General features: G+C 42.8%; 1 protein-coding gene across 12 annotated transcripts in view; it reads right to left on the minus strand.

Moving 5' to 3' along the window:
- LOC116706376 (bromodomain adjacent to zinc finger domain protein 2B) overlaps positions 1–14,473 on the minus strand; it is a 69,743-nt gene that overhangs the window by 40,101 nt on the left and 15,169 nt on the right. For 11 of the 12 annotated variants that reach the window (XM_032543894.1, XM_032543741.1, XM_032543825.1 and 8 more), the window contains exon 2: positions 12,180–12,223. The exons of the other annotated variant lie outside the window; for it this stretch is intronic. The gene's annotated coding sequence lies outside the window, so the exon portion shown is untranslated. The remainder of the gene's footprint in view (positions 1–12,179; positions 12,224–14,473) is intronic. 12 annotated transcript variants of the gene reach the window in all.

The raw sequence follows: 14,473 nt of genomic DNA on the forward strand, positions 1-14,473 counted from the left end.
ATAGTATTTATGGAAGAATGTGCCACTTTTATGTTTCTGTGTAGGTTACTTCTATGACGTGTTAAGATGATACATTTGCTGCAATTACAGGATATTTTCTGATGTCTTTCAATACTATTTTATGTGGGATTTCATGATTACATTAATCATGGTAAAGATATCTTTATTAATTGATTTGGATATTGAACTGTATTTCAATTATTGAATATTGCACTGTGAAAGTTTTAAAGAAATTGTGGATCAGACAACACAGAGATGATTTATGGTTGGCATATTAGGGAATGCAAACATATATGGCTACAAGAACATTTGAATATCTTATCTTGCGCTTTTTATTTCTGTAGAAGATCCATGAAGACACATTTTCATATTTACATTCAATACATTCAATATAAAGCATGGAGCAGTGATTTGGAGAAAGAAAAAAAACATGAAAGTACTGACACTTGTTAGAGACAGAAGTATTGACTAAAAGGACTTTTGTGTAAATTGTGCAATACTACCACATGTCAAAAACAGGCAACTAGCTGCTTGAATGCCTTTGGGTTTGGTTTAAATCCAAAAGACTTCTAAAATTGAATGTCCTTGCTATGCACTGAGATGCTTACTGACAGCAATACGAAGCCTTCTAATGATGTTTGTTGCCCCCAATAATGAAAGTGGTCTATAATCACAGGATACAAGCTGCCTTGTCTGGATTTACAAGACTACAAAACTAACAACATAACTTTTTGGAGGTGGTGACATGCAATAAAGGTCCCCGGTCAGAATTAAACCAGACATATTGTGGATACTTTTGACACCCCAAAAGCAACATATTTTTCCCCATATGCAACTGGGTAACTGTACAATCTGTCGCTAAAAGACAAGTGTTTTCTGTTTTTATGACAGGGAAAGGAAATCTGTTGCAATTGTTGCATAACTTGCCAAATAGCTCACAGCTGGCGGCGTGCATGTAACTAGTGCAAATCCACATTTATTTGTTTCCAAATGTCTAGGTAATAAGTTAACGAGACATGCCAATTTCAGCATGCACCAGGAACGATAAACAGGCCACTATTAATCAGTTTAACTATGAGCTCTACTGATCCATGCACTTGTTAAAAGTAGCTTCAATAGTGCCAGAAAGGTAGGTATGTGTGTAGTAGGTGTGTTGAATTGTGTCTTTTTGTGCCGTATGAACAAAACTAACTGTAAAATTTGAAGTGCTACAAAATCAAAAACTATATGACACCAATACATGACAACTGTGTCTGTAAAGAGTCTCTGAGTAGGCTTAAAATGACATCAATTCAAGGAAATTCACAATTCAGTGAGCTGAGATTAAAACATGGTGGTCACCACAGTTCGCCTCGAGGCACGCATAATGTAACTTTCACACAGTTTTTTCCTCTCTCTCTCTCTTTCTTGCTGCTCTGTTATTGTGACATCCGATTCAAAATAGCTTTGAAAAACAAGTGCTCCCAAAAGATTCAGTGAATGATGTCCGCAGTGTGAAAATATCATTGTCCAATCCTTGTGTTTCTGTGCCCCTGCCTACCTTTTCATCATTGGCATTTGACAAAATCAGGGCAGGGTATATCTGGCAACACATACAGAATATATCTGCTTGGATTTTTCTCACTATTTTACATAGATGAGAAAACATTGCTTTTATTTTTTTTGCCCTTACATGCAGAATGAAAAGATGATAAATGAGCGTCATAGTGGGAAACAGCTTCACTCTACCATTTTGCCAGTATCACCTTCCTGCCTTCTATCCAGGTCACTTCTTCTCCCCCCTGGGGGCAAACGAGAAGACCTTTCTACAAGTCCAGCTGTGCCTTTAAAAGAGTTTTGTCACACCAGTGATGCGGTTCTTCGAAATACTGTGCAGAATATCCACAAAATTGAGCTCCTTTTTTCCATGTGACCCTATTTCCTGTGTCACCACACTTCCTGTGTGATTTTATATAAAAAGTCAAAATATTTGACCCCTATTGTTGACTGTGTCAAGCCCAGGCTTGACATTCACTGCAATCACACTCCCACAGGTGGATACACATGTGAACTTAAATACACACACAGACACAGACACACACACACACACACACACACAGACACACAGAGTGTCAGACTGAGCGTCACACCATCTTTTCGTGCAAAACTATATCCACTTGCCCATCCTTTGAATCCTAACACTTCCTTACAGTTGAACCAATTACAGAGTCCCCTTTTGTTTCCTGATATTATTTAAGATGGAACTAAGGAGGGAAAAAAACTAATAGCTTTGGTGTATGCTTGTGTTTTGTGTGTGTATCTGCACCTATGTCACGACGAGAAGATTCCCTGTGTGGTGAGGCTGAAACCGAAGCTGCCTGGGCCTGTTGTTGATAGCTGTGTCTCACCCACTCACTGCCCCAGAGGGAGTCAGGACCAAGACCACTGCTCAGGGTCTGTCTGTTCACACACATGAAACACGGGCTTGGATTACACAGGGCTCAAATATGACTCATCCCAAGGAGGGGGTGGAGGAAGGCCCTCTCTGTTGTTTTGCACAAATGCACATGCACACACACACACACACACACAGACAGAGACACACACTGCCAGCAATCATAGCTACATCAGAGGCTCAGAGAGAGGACCTTGTGGTTCCACACACCTGCCAAAAACAGATGTTAGGAATAAATCAGAGAGAAGCTCTGAGTAAAGAGAAGCTCCACACTGCCGTAACTCCACTAACTCACTACACAGTACACTAACTGGAAAGCAAACAGCTGCACATGACAACACACACCAGTGATGAAAGTAACAATAGCCTGCATGCACCTGACATGCATACAGAGAGAGGCTACATTGTGGTGGGAGAGGGAGTATTTTCCAGTTTCCCTCTCACAGGCTCCACTTGTATGTTTGTGTTTTTGAGCTCTGTTCTGTTACTGTGTAACTAGCTCCCATCCTTTGGAGCTGTGGGTTTTTAAATGCAATTGTTCTGGAAAAAGCTGAAATCCTCCAACGACAGACAAACAAGTCACAACAAGGCTGAAAGCAGTGTGGGCGGTTTGGAGAGGAAGCTCTTTTTTTCCCCCGCTGCTGACTAGGTGAATTTCATGATTTCTTAATTTAAATATAGCACCACTGGGTTTCAAAGAATCAGCACACTCACAAAGCCTTCCCTTTGAGTAGTTGGGTTGCACCAAAGAAAAGCAATTATTACATGGGACTGTGACCTCTAAAAGCATAATTCAAACGCCAACACATCACCCTATATCCTGTCAGTCCACTGACACACTTCCACACTGTGTGTGTGTGTGTGTGTTCTTGTTTAACTATATTTGTGAGGTCAACAACCAGGAGTTCAGCATACTTGTGAGGTCCTAACAGCTTTGTGGGGCCAAAATGCTGGACCCCACAACTTTAAAGCGCTGTTAGAGTGTTAAGATTTGGTTTTAGGATTAGGGTTAGAATTAGGTTATGGTTAGGGTGAGGGTAAGGGTTAGGGTTAGGCAATTAATTGTGATGCTTAAGGTTAGGGGTTAGGGGCTAGGGAATGCATTATGTCAATGTTGAATCCCCCCAAAGATGTGTGTGTGTGTGTGTGTGTGTGTTGTGTGTGTGTGTGTGTGTGTGTGTGTGTGTGTGTGTGTGTGTGTGTGTGTGTGTGTGTGTGTGTGTCATAAACAGACACCCTTCACGCTTTCTGACCAGAAACGGGATAGAACGGTGAGTTAACCAGCAGTGCACTGACATTATCTCTTCTTTGCTGTCCTGGAATGCCAGCCTGCTGTGAAACTCCAAATATGTGACGTCCTGTCACACCACATAATGGTTCTATGTGTGAACATGTGTGTGTGTGCCAACTCAGGAAAGGAGTGAATGTGTGTGTTTTGCTTTGTCTTTCCACATTAAAAGCACATGCCAAGTGTGTATGTATAGGTCTTAATACTATAAAAACTATGTTGTCAAAGAAGTCCAAATCCAAAGAATAAATCAAAAAACAACAAACAAATAGCTTTGAACATGACAAATGTGTTAAGAAACAGCATTAGTGGATTTGTTTTTATTATTATCTTTGTTCCAAGAAGGTTTGCTCCCATCCACACATATAATCACTAGGCAAAACAAAGCCCAACTCTGGCCCTTGATGTCGATGAGTCTAACATCCATGACTCAAGAGGTCAGGCAGCCCATCCAGGCTGAGCATTAGGGGTTAAGGGGATGAAACCAAGTGTGAAATGTGAGACGACAAGCCAACATGGTTTCTCAGGCAACAAATAGAAAGGCGACAAACATATCTCTGTGACTGTAAGGAACGTGAGGTATGTTGGGAAGAACGACATGTCTCGTCATCAATGATTTATCTGAGAGCAAGATGAAGAAGGAATTAGAGTGGCTTTCTAAACTGTCTGAGTTTAGACATGTTAATCAGTAATAGCCTGTTGTACTTCAGACTGGAGGAGTGTGAGCGCATGTGTGTGTCTCTGGCAAGTACAGCACCACTTGGACTTGAGCTGGTTGAGGCAACAGAAAGCTCCAGACCAAGAGATAATCCATCTGGACTGTTTCCTTACAAAACATATGGAAAAATGCAGAAGCTTTTTTTTTCCGCCCACAATAGCTATTAATATCTTGCACAGAACATTTGCTCCTGTCCCACTAAGGACTGGAATTCCTGCTGAAACACAGTCATCTAGGAGGATTAGATAAAGGCAGTCAGGCATTGTCATGCACTCACCATATGTATTCTGTGTGAGCAAGGATGAGCATATAGTCACATAAACATATTGACTGGTATGCACTCAACGTGTTCTTCTGTCTCTCGCTCTTTCCCTCCCTCTCTCCCTCCCTCCATCTCTCTCTATCTCTCTCTCTCTCTCTCTAACACACACAGACACACAAACACAGACACACACACACACACACACACACACACACACACACACACACACACACACACACACACACACACACACACACACACACACAGAGTTAGGTAAATTAAAGTGACATAATCTGAAACCTCGGACACGACATGACTTAGTCAGCTCGGGTCATTGAAGCAAAGCCTTTCTTTGTCGCTTTGAAAATAATATACTCGGATATCAAAACGGACCCCTAAATAATCACACCAACTACCTGGCAGGAATTTTTCACAGCAGCGCCAAAAAACAACGCTGTACATCGTTTTAATTATAGCCGACACAGATAACCGCCTGTGGAAACATCCACCTTTTCTTCGAGCCCGCTGCAAGATCCAAACATACAGTATTCACTGGAAAACACTGTTTGTTGTATGTGTGTATGAGGGTGAATGTCTGTGTGTGTGTGTGTGTGTGTGTGTGTGTGTGTGTGTGTGTGTGTGTGTGTGTGTGTGTGTGTGTGTGTGTGTTCGTGCGCACGTGTGTGCACGCATATGAATACAATATTCATTTTGCTGCAGGAAGACAATCTATGCATAACAATGAGAAGCGCTAATGAAATCAGCCATCAACCTGCGATACATACATATTAAAGCAGGACCTCAGAGTGTCATTCGCTTAGTGCATCATTTGTTCCCACTCGTTTTTTTCTCTCTGCCACCTGACCTTTAGAGTATGTACCCCCCCCCCCTCACTTCTCCACTCTAAAAATAGGACGTGTACCTGCAGTACTGTGGCATTATGCATAACATGCATGTGTATGCAGCATTACGCAGACATGACAATACATTTCAGAAATTAATATGAGATTGACTTGAGAGCCAGGAAAAAAAAGATCTTTTAGGATTGAAATATAGACAACTTAAGTTTGATTGTCCAAAGTTCCGGGGTTTTAAAACCACCTTTGAACAGATGACTATCAGAATCACAAATGTTTCAGAGCTGTACCTTCAGTATAATGTCATATCATCCCAGCTGCCGAGGAGAGACGCTCCTCCCTTCCCTCTAAGCATGCTTCACAGCTCTGGTCTCTCTGTCTCTCCCCCTCTCTCCCTAACCCCCACCCCCACGCTGGCAGGGAAATGGATCCCTCCACCTGACAGTGGCCATTTTGAGCCTCCTCTCCTCTCCTCTCTACTCCAGCTTCCTGGTAAACAATGGGAGAGGGATAATTGATCAAACAGCCAGGGAACCCTCTGAGCAGGAGAAGGTCACCGCCTGCCAGCCTAGCTCACTAAGGGGGGGGGGGGGTGTGTGGTCAACGTGTGTATGTGCATTTGGCGTGTGTACATGCATGAATTTCCTAAAGTAAAAAAGAGAGACAGAAATTGGTGTTTGTGTGTGTGTGTGTGGTGTGAGTATGTGTGTGTGTGTGTGTGTGTGTGGGGGGGGGGGGGGGGGCGGGTCTCCTCTATGACGCTCTTGAGCTGCCATTTTTCTTCCCTGACAAAGACTCCATCTGCCACAGAGCCATTTGCTGCCTCCCGAGTCGGCAGAGCATTCCACACGCCGTGTTCACCTTGATGTCACCTCTACACAGCTCACGCCTTGCTGACGCCGTACACACACATACACACACACACTCAAACACACAACACATTCCTTTCCTCTTGTATACGCATGTATATGCTTATTGTCTCGCACTCAAAACACACTTTCAGTTTCTGTCATGAATAGTATCTTTGCACTCTCTCTCATACACACACATATGTGTACACACACACACACACACACACACACACACACACACACACACACACACACACACACACACACACACACACACACACACACACACACACACAGACACACATATTGAGTGTGCGGGTGTCTAAGCAGCGGCCCTCCCTCTCCTCTACATGGCTGATATCACTGTGCAACCATCGGCGCTGTGCATTGTGGGAGTGTCTGTTGGGGCAGAGAGACGCGACAGGGGCTGAGGGATTCACACGCCTCTGAAAGACAGCCAGAGGGAGCGAGAGGGAGAGAGGCAGGAGGGGAGGGAGGCAGGGAAAGAGAGAGAGAGATACGGAGGGGGCCGGTAACTGGAAATGAGAGATGGCATTTTAAAGAGGAAGCTGAATTTCACCTGCAATTACCGTAGCTCCGGGGCACACAGCTCGGTTAAGAGACATTTCATTCCAAAGCCACTGCGTAGAGCTGCCGCACTGAGCCCAGAGAGGCACATAAAGAAGGAGGGAGAGAGAAAATAGAGTGGTGGCAAACTCTCCCCTGCCCAAGATGGCCCTCAGCAGATGCAGTGATGAAAGGGAGAAAGCAGCCAGGGATGTAACTGGTAAATGAAACCCAGCAGAAAAAAGCTGGAGAGGAAAAAAAGAGGAAAAGAAAAGAAAACAGGGACAGATAAAGAGACAGAGGAAAAGAAGGAAAAGAGTATCTCATTCAGAAGGCCCCAATTTGGCCATCTGCACACCAGACCAGGCAGCTGAACTGGGCCTCAGAGAGCACACAAACACACACAAACACATGCACACGCACACACTATGAACAAAGAGCAAATCAAATCAAATAAACGCAGACACTCACACTTTCACAGTTAAGTACAGGGAAAACTGGGTGTGTTTAATGATTAACATTATTCTTAGTATTCACTCGTCTTTCGAAGAAACCTTGCTCTCTCTATTTCTGTCTCTCTCTGTCTCTCTCGCTCGCTCTCTCTCAGAACTCCAACTGGAGCTGTGATGGTTTCCCCGAGGCTCAATGTCCTGGCTAGTTTCACCAGGCACACTATTGTGTTTCATAGGAGAAGTGTGACTGCACAAATACAGTAATGAGCCCTCACTGGGAGCTGGAGGCCTCCTGGCACTGCTAATGGCTCCTCTGGACTACAGCTGTATCCAGGTTACAACCTGGCCTGGCTGACAGGCCTGCGACACACAGGCCCAGTAGGGACAAACGATTCCCAGTTACAGGCACACATTGTAGTCAGAAAACCAGGTCCAAAGTTTGGTGTGTGGGTGTTTGAAGTAGGGAAGGAGGAAAGAAGATCTGGGTAGCTGGTTAGGGGGGGCAGGAAGCTGTTGAGGATGTCAAGAGACAAGGGGGCCTTGGTAGAAACAGAGACCAAGAAATAAGGACAGTTGAAGAGATGTGGTTTGGCCATAAACACAGCAGATAGACCTAATAAACCCGGGAGGCTCTCATAGGATAGGGCAACAGCTGGCATCGGATGAGAGTGGTGTGTGTGTGTGTGTGTGTGTGTGTGTGTGTGTGTGTGTGTGTGTGTGTGTGTGTGTGTAAAAGAAATTTGGTTCTGCTTTTGAAAAAAAAGGTAAGCAAAAGGTATATATATTCAGTTAACATAACAGCAAATCATCAAGGACAATGAACATAAAGTTGTTTTGCATACAAGCCGTTTCTTAACCTTCAAACCCAATAAACCATGTGACAGACTCACTTTTGCAAACTTATAATGGCACCAATCGAGAACTTTATTTTAGTCATTTGTTTATTAGGATAGCAAAACTGTCATGCTGTACTACGTGAAAATTAGAGCTGCAAAGATGAATTGTCAACTATTAAATGAATTGCCCACTATTTTAATAATTGACGATTTCAATGATTTTTTTACGAAAAGAAGTAAAAGATTATTTGATTCCAGCTTCTTAAATGTGGATATTGTTTTACTTTCTTTAGGCCTCTATGACAATAAACTACATATTTTTGAGGTTGTAGACAAAACAAGACATTTGAGGTTGTCATCTTGGGCGTGAAAGCAGTGATTGTCATTTTTCACCATTTATCACAAACAACCTATCATTTAATTGAGAAAATAATGGACTGATTAATCGACAATGAACTTAATAGTTAATTGCAGCACTAGTGCAAATGCTCTAAAATAACACCCAATCAAGATATCAACAATTTGATGAATAGCCCAGCAGCAATAAAAAATAAATAAAGTTAATATGATGTGATTGGTTGGTTGGTAGGTAAGTGCAAGATAGCAAAGGCATGACCATCTCTTGTTTTCAAACCTAACAGCATATTAGGCATTAGGGCTGAGTCCAAGGAGCTCAAATTGCAATTCCGTTTCTGTGGGGCTAAAAGGTTTGTGATGTATGGGGCTCGAAGGTCCATGGCTAAAGTTTCATAAATTACTGGCAGCATTATGTAACATTATGACACCCAAAACTCAGCATTGTGTGTCCAACATCTCCCCTCTACTACAACAAACACATCAACACACACACACACATCCACACACACAGTCCCACTCCCATTGTTGCCCTCTCTTGGAAAGCTCACAGCTTGGGTTCTTTAGCTCCTGTTTTGTCTGGCTCTCCATTCAAAATGGCCCCCTCATGACCACGCACATTATCGTCCGGGCAGGCAGCCCCCAAGTGGACTGAGGCTCCCAGGGTGCAAGCAGTGATTCATGGCACAAGGGTCTGTAAAAGAGCAGCCTTGCCCCATGCAGCAGCACTACATGGGGACAAGGAGAGAAGAGGCTGTTGGCAATGGGGCTGAATAGTCTGGCTAGAGGACTGAACCCTGTTGAGACCACGCGGACCAAGGGAGGCAGAAGGGGTGCGTGCATGCATGCGTGTGTGCGTGTAGAGAGAGGTTGAGAATGCGGGAGTGAAAGAGACAGAGAGACATGAATGGGTAAGCCCAAATTAATGCAGTGAGTGTTTCTGTTGAATCTACACTGCTCCCTATCCGGAGGACAATCTCACAGCAGCTTTTTAACAATCTTAGCTCCGAGGCAAGTGCAAAGTACTAAATGTTTAGGCGTTATCTCTAACACTTCCCCAATCTAACAGAGCACTAGTTTAAAGGGCACTGGGAAAAAAGACACTGTGAGAAACAAAGGGGGTTCATGAATAAGCTGAAAAATGATAGTAGTTGCTAGGATTGATGAAACCCTATTCAGGTCTTGTGACAGGCAGTGAGACACAAATTCTTTCCCCTCAGGCTAGAAGGCGTAATTTCCCCTTCCACTGTCACAAGAGCCATGTAAAAAATCATCTGTAGCTCAATGACTGCCTTAAAGATTCTATCTATCTGTGTATCTATCTATGTATCTATCTATCTATCAATCTAGATGCCTCTGTCTTTTTGTCTGTCTATACTTGCAGATCAAGACCCTCAGAATAGAAACACCGGCATGCTGCTCCGTTGTAACACACGGTGGGATGCAGATGGAAATGCTGGCCCCACAGGACACACACATACACACTTACACACGTACACATGTACACACACACATACACATTAAGAGCAGACTGCTGTGGGGCTGACGCAAGACTATCTCTGTCTCACGTGTCTCTCCCCTACGGCCGCCCGCTGCTCCTGACCTTCGAGATGTTTTTTTCTCTCTCCTTCTCCCTCTCCCTTTATTCCTCTCTATTTCACACTCACATAACACTCACACACACACCCTCCCTCCCTCACTCTCTCACTCACTCTAACATGCACGCACGCACGCACACAAACACACACACACACGCATGCACACTCCTCCCTTTTCTGCACACCTCCCAGCCACTGAGTTTTTGTCATTAAAAGGCATTGCATTTCAAGCTTGGATCAAGCAGATGGGGCTGCGTAAGCATTGCTGCCCCTTTATGCAGCACCTTGGCTTAAGTACAGATAGTCCACATGCATTACAGCACTCTCGCTAAATGCATGCACACAAACATACAGTATGTGAACACACACAACCTTCCTGGAACCGGAGAATCTGCACGGTTGTGGATGGCTGCTTCATGTGGGTACTGTGTAGCTCAGTTGTGTAATGCCTAGCTGATGTACTTGAATACCTTAAGACATGCTCTACAAAACAGGAACACTAAACAGCAGAATGAAGTATCATCTCGTAGCAGAGAAAGCACCTTGGTTGGACATTCTTACCCTAATATAATTATTAGTCCTTCCTGACCAATGGCTTGTGCTTTCTAGTGGCAAAACACTGACAAATATACCCACATAAAGTTCAATGGGTTCATAACACACACACACACACACACACACACACACAAGAATGCGATTAGACACATTTCTCCGTCTTTCTTTTCATTTTTTTCTTTCATTATTCCTTTGAGTGTTTGAGTTGAGCAGTTCTTTCCTTTTTCCTTCTCTTGTCTTCCACGCAACAAATGTCAGCTAATTACACCATAGCTGTTTGGATGAGCTCCATCTTTCCCTGTGCTCTTCTGTGCTTGTTCTCTATGGGGCTGCGGGAAAAGTCAGGCAGCCAAAAGACACCAGTTAGGACCAGCCAGCAGTGGGGGTTGATCTACAAGTCCCCCCTCCCACATACACACACACGCACACACACACACACACACACACACACACACACTCGAAATTGATTCCCCAAGAGAGAGGACTCATCAATACTTATCACAAATGATACAACCAGTACACACCCAACCTGCAGGGGATATAATATATCATTCAGAGGCAGAGATGAAGCAGTAACGGTTAAATAGAATCAGGTCTGCTAACACATACTAGGCTAAAGAGGCAGTCACGGGCAAAACAAGTGTTTCCCTGAGCTCCGCATTCAGTAAAAATCTGTTTTTTTATATAAAATATCCCATTTGATCTGACACACGCAGGCACAAGACCATCAAGTCAGGCAGCAGAGAAAAAGTGCAAGTCATTGTCTGTGTGTGGAACAACAAACTGCCACCTTGGTGTGTGTGAAGTGAAGCATTTGGACGCAGCCGCGCCCCTGAGCACTGCTAGCTCTCACACAGAGATGGTGAGAAAACAGAGAGAATAAGAAAGAAAGAAAGGGCAGAGAGAGGAGGATATTAAAGTAAAGCTGTGCATCACAATACACATGTACTAAACCCCATCCTCCTAACCTAGAAGCCCTGTAAGGCACATTAACAGCCATTACATTTGGCGTTGGCTAACAGATAGCAAAGTCAAAGGATGTGTATTAGGCGCGTACGTTTCAGACAAATACTCTGATTAGAATGGGAAAAATCTAATTAATTGCTTGATTCACTGAATGAACCCCGAATTTGTAATGTAATCATAACAACTGCTTTTCAAGGGGCTCTTGTTAAATTTAATTGGTGGAGAGAGAAAAAAAACATCCTCTGAATGAATGAAAATAAAATTAGGCCTGAAACTGGAAGAGTCGGCAAGTTTGTTCTGGCTTGGCATGAAAAAAAAAACTGTGAAAGCAGAAGTGTGTGACAATAGTATATTTTAAAAAGTCACACGCAAAATATCTACCAGGGACACAAAAGGAGGACAGAGGAGACGTAAACACCGTTTAGTAAATGCTGTACTCACTGTTAGAGTTGTCTTTAGCTCTTTGACATAACTGCTGTTAACACCTGGAGAAAAAGCAGAAAGAAAAGATCACAGTGGTTCAGGTTAAAAAATAAAAAGCTGATGTTTTTCCAGCATGCTTTCATTTATATGATAATAAAATGTTTAGACTATATGCAGTATTGTGATCATGCTGAAGGGTTCTCCTTAGAGAGCCAGAAGGGGATGGAGCCCATAAAACTACCTGGATATCAAAGTTACAGGCACACAGCTTAGAATTTGCGGTTTTCCGACACATCAAACAAAACGTACAGTGACGTCTGAAACACAGCTGTGGCACCACACACACACACACACACACACACACACACACACAAAAACACACATACAGAAAGATATTCACACACACACAAAAAGTCTCTTTCTCCCTGAGCCCTTTCTTGCAAAACCTGTTTGTTAGAAATGGATCTAGACACTGGAGCTTTGAGTGTGAGGATATTTTCCCCAAACACAAGACCGTTCTTGCAGAGAACCAAGCCTTACTAACGTTCTCACGCCCATCTCTCACTCATTGTCTCTAAGGCCCTCCTGTGCTCTTGCAGCGCTGAGCCTAATCGGAGCAGCTCACCACAACAGACGCCACCCAGCTATGTAGGTTTCACTACAGCAACCAAACACACACAGATTTTACGACTTTTATTTATGCTAACATACTCCTATTCTTGAATATGAATGATATCAGACTGATGCCAAACTCTGAAGAAGGGTTTTCTGCTACAATGTCAGTTATAACTTGTGTCAGCATGGTTGGAAGGTATCAAAAACAGTACACGCTTCTCCTTGTACACATGCAACCCGGACATAGGGAAGTAGGCTCTGATAGACATTTCCAGACACACAGACACACAAACAGTGTTTCACCATGTGTGGGTAGCTATCTAACGAGGTTTTGTTGACAGTAAACACATCCATCTGGTCACATTCAACAGAATCCAGACTGGTGGACACTTCATCAGAACGGATGTGGTCAACTGTCGCAGTTATGCATTTCTACTTTTTTATTCAATGACCCAATCTTGCACATACTGTGGTTTCAAATGTTATTTTAACTGCTGTTACCATAATTCATGTAAATGTCAACTTGAATGAGGGTAAAATGCATGGTTCCCACACCGTCTTAAACCTAAAATTCAAGGACTTTTCAGGCACAATTCACACAAATTTAAGGACCAAACACTGCGTAGTTTGAGACACGGATTAAGGTTAATTACTGTTACTGTTAATTACTGTTGTTCTATTCTTGCACAAAATATATCAATTCAAGAGCTTTTAATAACCCATGTCAACTTATGTATTTTTCCAAAAACATTCAAAGCCTTGATTCTTTCTGCTCAAATTCACAAACTTTTAAGGACTTCAAGGACCCGTGGGAGCCATGAAAAAAACAAAATGGGTATATTATATAAGTGATTTGACTTCCTAGATGCCCTCCAGTCATGTCAAAGTGGCACATAATATGTTGCACATCTGTCATTACTGCTGAATTCATCCCCGACCAAAAATCACCTACACTGGTGTTGTTGATAACAACCGCACCGATCGAACTGCAATGGTCCTCGTCATTATCTACCCTCTTACACAGACAGACTCACAAACACACACATGCACAGACTACAGACATACACACACAAATACTTTGATAACTCATCGCAGCGATAATGATAACAGAGAGCCAGGTAGACTGAATTCATCTTCAGCTTTTTCATAAAAGCCTATTAGTGGATGATTAAAGGATCTCTGCTCATAGGGCTTCAGCACAGAAAATGATTTGCCAGCCACGAGGCAGGTGAATTACACTGGATAAGAAAGCCAGTGCTGTCTGCCATCATTTGCCTGACTGAGAATCAGGCTGTTAGTCTTTTAACCCCATTTTACTGTAAGATCTTACCAGTTTTACATCAATGGCAGATAGATAAAATATCACAAAACACACATTTTCTCTTCCTAAGATGTAATGCCTTCTTCAACGCCAATGTCCTCATAAATCGTGTCAGTATAATGACATCAGAAGCCGCAGCTAACAAGTATTTTCATTATCAATGAATCTGAATTGAATTTTTTCAATTAATCATTGGGCGTATACAGTGTCAAAAGGTAGTCCAGCCTTTTTAAATCTTTAAAAAACCCAATCCTGAAAACCTTAAGATACTTTGTTGGATAGATCTTTATTGTCAGTGTATGTAATACAACAACATTCAGTTAGAGACATCCTCTCCAAACAGCAGCATAGAGTAAAAAGTAAAAACAAATAATAA

This window comes from Etheostoma spectabile, chromosome 1 (assembly GCF_008692095.1).
Source record: "Etheostoma spectabile isolate EspeVRDwgs_2016 chromosome 1, UIUC_Espe_1.0, whole genome shotgun sequence".
Classification (NCBI taxonomy): Eukaryota; Metazoa; Chordata; class Actinopteri; order Perciformes; family Percidae; genus Etheostoma; species Etheostoma spectabile.